We start from the raw sequence: 6,892 nt of genomic DNA, 5'->3' as shown, positions 1-6,892 counted from the left end.
TAAAGATATCTTGCCATATTTATATTAAAACTACAATAATCATTTTTGTAATTAATATATTTTAAAATTCTTTATCGTTGGTTACTAAAGAGTGCCTAGAAAACAATTAATTTATAAGTCTAATTAATTATAATATAATGACACTGTGTTAACAAACATTTCATCAAAGAACACTCAGATTTACTTAAATCTAAGATAAGAAAAAATTGCAGCAAAGTTTGTATTAATGTTTAAACGACGTATGCTTTCTTTAATATAAATGTTCACAATCTAAAAATTTGATAGAGGATATGACAAGTTTCTCATCAGATAGCAAATGTTGTCAACAAAGTTTTATCGCAGACCGCGGACTCACGATAGTCGTAAAACCTAAGTCATCAGAAGAAGGAAGACTAGCAGCTTGACTTTCGTTCTCAATTACATCACTGCGTGTGAACAACGCAATAACGAAATGGCCTTTCTATACATTCGTTTAATGTCCTCCGAAAAACATTATAGTTCTTGATGCACTTCAATGGCTCTCGTTGAATATGAGCGTCCCTCGCTTCAGCAAGTTTATGTTGCTCGAGTTACGTGTGCACTAATCATTTGTAACGTTATAGTGAATATAATAGAGATCTATTGCAGTGCATGTAATTAAAAACTGTTTAAATTGCTCACAGTTCTTTCCTTTCTAAATTAGATTTTTCCTTCTACATGTTTTACAATAAAATAACTAATTCAGAAATAATTGTAATACTTGAAAATAATTTGTCAACAATTTGTATTATTAGTACGTAACAATTATATTTTGTATAGTGTATCTACAATGTTTACACCATTGACACATATTCACATACTCTCTCTCTTCCTCTAATTTCATTGTTACAATAGGAATAGGTAGAAGATGATATTCTTGGGAAAGTAATAATGTAAAGTAAAGTATAATATATAGAAAAAAATATATAGAAAATAAGTAAAGTATAATATATAAAAAGAGTCATTTTTTTTGTCTCTCCTACTATCTCTCTGTCTCTGTCAGTTTCTCCCTGTCTCTTTCACTTTCACCTAGTCTCTCCCCACTTTATCTCTGCCTATCTTCACCAAACTCACCTAGTCACTCTCTCTCTCCCTCTTTCTCTCTCCATGTTTCCTCTTATCTCTACCAAACTATATTACTTTCTCTATCTCTCTCTTTCTTTCTCTCTCTCTCTCTCCCTGTTTCTTCCTATCTCTACCAGTTTATATCTGTTTCTCCCTGCTTATTTAAATATTATATCCGTATATGTGCTTGATGCAACATACATTAAATATTGCTTATTAATTAGAAAGAAGAAAAAAAAATTTAATTATTAGAAAAATTATTAATTATTAGAAATAAGAAAAAAAAGATTGCCAACAACACACGGAGTTCCCAAGCGGTCACCCATCTAAGTACTATCCGTGCCTAACGCAGCTTAACTTCAGTGATCGGACGAGAACTGGTATTTCACCTGCGTAGTATGGTCGTTGACAAAAGCATTATTTCGTTCTTGGTACATACTGTACATATTTATAAAAAAAATATTAAAGAATAATAGATATTTTCGCACCTATATGTTACTTTATTACAGTAAAATTAATGGCTAAGCGGTATGTAAGCGTAATTCTAAAAAATACTTTATTCAGTTGTTCTCAGTACGAAGGTTCGTACAACACTGCCTTCTTAAGCCGTTTGTGTTAGTCTTGAGGACATCATCAAGGCCAAGGCCAATCCAGTGTGTTTAGACAAGGTCCCAGAGAGAGGCGATTCAGTGAGAAAATGCACATGGCCCTCTTTGACCACTCGTGCACCATGCTATCCAATATCTCTAAGAAAACTTTTGTTATAACCACACATATGTCAAAACCATAATACAATGGCAACTTGTTGGTGCAATCTGATCGCATTTTCTGTACTCTTATTATTTATCAGAGGAAAATTTATTTATTTACATAAAATACAGACTTTTATAATGTAGGATTTGTATAGTACAGTTTGAAGCAAAGTATGGAATTAATTTTCTTTTACACAATATTCGATTCCAAAACGAGATTCCTTCGTCGCATAAATTTTGTTTCTACTTTACTTTCTATCATGAGATATATTAATGTAGAAATGCTTCCACTACTGAAGAGATTATATGTATAGAAAATCTGTACTTACAGCCACTGAAAATAAAACAGAATATTTAAAATAAATTAAAGCATTGACTCACTCGTCTGACATTTTTTTAGAACACGATAACTAATTAAGAATACATATTGAGTCACATTAAGAGAGAAATTTCACCGTCGACAATTAAATCGTAACGCAAGAAACTTTTATCCGTAACAACGTAATTTAACCTGAATCAAGTATTTTGTAAACCGTACTAAAAAAACCTTTCAAAAATTCAAATCGCTCTGAAAGCCATTTTTCAATGTTTCGTTCGCATAGAAACGCGACTGCATAAATGGATTACGTGTTAGCTTTCCATGGCGGCCGTTAAAAATTGTCCACATATTCGAGCAAAGTCGAGTGTTCCCTGAGAAACGAGCGCAATACGTAAGTCGTTTTACAGCCAGGAAGTGCTTTAATTAAGCGAGATACGTTGCCCTCTGACATATTTCTCTTCTATTTCTGAATCAATACTGATTACGAATGCTATTCGTTTAGTCCGGAGATTGCGAATGGATAATTAGGGATTTAAATCATATAAATGTTTCTGCGATCATTGTATCCGCGAACGACGACCGTAGCCCATTATTTTGTTGTCTTCGTCATCTCACATGTTAACTTTATATTAATACACAAGTGTATTCGATATTCGTACACAAGATAAGAAGTAACTCGTTATTTGTACAGTTTACTAAAAACTATTTTATATTTTTACAAATGCATTGTATTTAATGGAATTGTCAATTATATACGTGTATACTGTGTTGTTTTAGACCTTCAATTATTCGAGTAATCAGGTATTCTCTAGAGACTTTTAACTAGTATCGTATACTTTTATTTTTAATGATGTTTGATTGACAAAAAATTCGAATGCAATATTTTATAATAAAATGAAATTGCACATTTAATAGAATTTCAATTTTAAAGCATGGATCACATACATTCAATCGTAAACTTTAAGTTGAGCTGAAGTATAGGGGACTATAACAAGAACAGATAAAGATAGAACTGCTGAAAGTGTCGAAAGATAAAAATTGACAAAAATGCAGATTCATTTTAAACATACAAATGCATATTCGACAACCGTCGATAGAAATTTTAATGGATGAATCTATCGATATTAAGCGAAAATGAGGGATAACAGTTTTGTGTTTGTAGTTTTACTTCCGAGAAGAAAATCCTGCAAGTGTTCACTATTAAAAGCTTATTCGAGTGTGACGTTTGAATAATCGCCAGGGGACTTTTATCATCGTTACAATAATGAGCACTTATTGTCGCTACAAATACGATGAATTTTCGATGTACTTTCTGTCAAAAACAAGCCGTATATTTTAACAATGACTATCAAGCCCCATAAAAAGTAGCACAATAATAAAGAAACTTAGGCTAAGTTAAAAACGTACTGAAATTATAATGGAAACGTCCTGTTTTCGACGCAATTGGAATAATAAAAGAAGCAGGTAATTCTTCAAAGTCGTAACCGTGGCTGCTTTCATTCGGTTCGAAAGCTGCAGTCAGTTTGTCTTTATGACGACCATCATGGGACCCACCTACTTTTCCTGCGCGTAATTTAACGCATCGATTTACTTTCCACGCGTTTCTAATGCCAATTTAATCCGCCTTAAGTTCACGTTCGAAGCGACTCGAAACGTCGAGCAGAGGCGGCAAACGGAGAAACGCGAGAGGCACGCGTTGCGGGCGCATCACAAGCCATTGCGCATTAACGTTCGATATGCATTTGCAATAAAAAAGGGTGAGAAACGAGGCGCGTGAAACGTCGCAGCGCGTCAATCACCATCGTGGGCGGTGTTTCGCGTCGTTGCCCTTTTATTTTTACGGATGCGCCGGATTAAACGGGCTTCTTCGTCCGCGTGAATTCGACGCCACGGCGCGTTACGGTGGGCCATCGTTTTGGCATAAACGTATCGCTCGAAATCGCCGGAAAATGACCACGCGACGGATATGAATATTCAAGCGAACGCGAGCGATTTAACGGGACGAACTTTTCAATGTTACGACGAAGGACACCTTTGTTGGCTGTGTCAATTTGGTATGCCTTGAAACCACTATTTTTTTTTTGGTAATAACTTAAATGGTTAGAATTTAAATTTATTTTATAGTATGTAAAATATTTTCGTAAACTTTGCCAATTTTTCTTCGCGTAATTGTAATTTTTGCAAAGTCTAATATAATAATAAACCACTATTTTTGTTTTTTTTTGGTAATAACTTAAATTTATTTTATAGTATGTAAAATATTTTCGTAAACTTTGCCAATTTTTCTTCGCGTAATTGTAATTTTCGCAAAGTCTAATATAATAATAAACCACTATTTTTGTTTTTTTTTGGTAATAACTTAAATTTATTTTATAGTATGTAAAATATTTTCGTAAACTTTGCCAATTTTCGTCCATGTAATTGTCATTTTTGCAAAGTCTAATATAATAATATAAAAAAGTATAATTATTATATTGGAGGACAAGTATAGTGGAATCTCTAATTTCAGTATACGAACAGAGTGCTATACAAACGTTCTGTCATACGAACAGTGTATTGCATTCCCTGTTTGTTTTACCATCAAAACAAATGCAGACGGAGTATGTACTTGCTTCCTGTAACTTGTAGGCTCTTATATTACATATAAAATTCGATAGCGAAATAGCATATATACTGAACCCCGCCCATTAGTATCAATATCTGTATTGATGTAATAAAAACAACTTACCACAGCAAAGAAAGATATAAGTTCTATGAATAATGTAAAAAGTATTATATTGTTATTGAAGAACTGTGACTTAATAAATATATTGAGATAAATAAATACTTATATATTACATAGAATTGATATAAAATTTATTATAATTTGTTAAAGAAAAGTGCTATAATCTGTTAAAGTTTAGTACTACAATTTGTTTAAAAAAAGTGCTATAATCTGTTAAAGTTTAGTACTATAATTTGTTAAAGTTTAGTGCTATAATCTGTTAAAGTTTAGTACTATAATTTGTTTTAAAAAAGTGCTATAATCTGTTAAAGTTTAGTACTATAATTTGTTAAAGTTTAGTGCTATAATTTGTTAAATAAAAATTAATATGTAAAATTAGTGTGTTAAATACGCCTTGGACGAATTTAATTATATCAATTGCAGTGCAAATGAACAAAGTTTAACATTAAAAGTAGAGGAGTAATGGAATTAGTAATTAGGGTGGGCGATAAGTACGTACAAACATTAATTATTGAGATAGATACGCTGAAAGTTTTATAATTATTACGCATACGCCATTCGAATGGCACATTTACATTCGTTTGACTATTTTTTTTTTATTAGATTAATATATGTATATATGTCATACTTTATGAGTGAAGAAATTTGTGGGGGGAAAATATTTTGACGTCACTTCTCAGCAAACATTTCGACGTACATTTTATGCAGAATACTTTGTGCGATTTTATACTTCGCAATAAAAGGAAATCTTTTATTAGGCTTGCCTACTGATTTATGTGAACAGACAGAAACATATCGAAGCTCTCCTACAGGATTGTTTTGCTTCCTCATTGCATAAATCTGTCCACAGAAATGATGTCTAATAATAATATATAATCTCGAAATATTTCACAAGTGAGTCAATAAAAATGTTGAGAAATGCCTTTTCATAATATTTCAGAAAATCATCAAAATTCAAGCAGTTCAAACATTTATATTTGCCATTGTATTTTGCAAAGCATTAATTTTTTAAGAATAACTTGTGTATACGACAAATTTATTTATGTAAAAAATGCGTGTCAACTAAACTGTAAATAAAAGCATGCATCAATTTATTTTTAACTTAAAGTTTTAGTTAATGTTTAGGTAATTTAATATTGTGATAGTTCCATATATTATGCAATTTGAAGCTTTTATTTTATATTTTTTACTGAATTTATAAGCGTATATTTGGAGAAGAAAAACAATAAAAATGCTAATTATCAAAGTAAAGTCCCGAGCGCAACAAGTCCGAGTATTTACTGATCGAAAGTGTTCCACTGACCTATATCACTTGTTGATGCTGCAGTAGTAGTACAGTTCAACGATAAAGGCGCCATTGCATCAGCAGGTTTCATAACTGACGACGTATGACCTTGACACTGTATTCCATCCTTTATTTTGTTCACTCGTTCACCATAGTCCATCTGTATTTCTTATTATAAGATTGATTTCGCTATTTCCTCCATTATTATATTTGGTTTGAAGTTATGAGGTTGTAATTTAATTCTTTTTCTTTAATTTATAATTTATTTGAGTATCTTGTAGCTATAGAATGCATTCTTCATATGTACGCTATGTATGTTACCAACGGTTGCACAAATAATTTTATATTATAAAAAGGACTAAGGTTTATATATTGTCAATTTTTATTACATATTTTGTATTGCTACAACTAATTTTATTTATGTAGTATTACTAAATAAAAGTATGCACTTATAATTAAATTTAATTATTCTAATATATTGGCAGGAGGTAAACCCTACCAATGATTAAAATATAATATTACAAACTTGATTGAAATATATTAGTGGAGGAATATCTTAATAAATAATATAATTGTGATAAAAAAAATTTTTATATTTTCATAATTGGCAGTTCATCATTTTTAATCTCATGTGGTTTATTAAGTTTTTATTTTAGTAAATATTATGCAATATAATTATCTTTTACTAATATCTACTATTATTTTGATATCTACTTCTTGCATTTGCT

General features: G+C 31.1%; 1 non-coding gene across 1 annotated transcript; it reads right to left on the bottom strand.

Annotated features, from left to right (window-relative positions):
* Window positions 1–1,372: 1,372 nt before the first annotated feature.
* LOC143430067 (5S ribosomal RNA) lies at window positions 1,373–1,493 on the bottom strand. Its single transcript, XR_013102601.1, has one exon. It is a non-coding gene; the product is annotated as a 5S ribosomal RNA (ribosomal RNA).
* Window positions 1,494–6,892: the final 5,399 nt, after the last annotated feature.

Source organism: Xylocopa sonorina, chromosome 12 (assembly GCF_050948175.1).
Source record: "Xylocopa sonorina isolate GNS202 chromosome 12, iyXylSono1_principal, whole genome shotgun sequence".
NCBI lineage: Eukaryota > Metazoa > Arthropoda > Insecta > Hymenoptera > Apidae > Xylocopa > Xylocopa sonorina.
The sequence above is the reverse complement of the archived record's forward strand: the minus strand, read 5'-3'. Positions and strand labels throughout refer to the sequence as shown.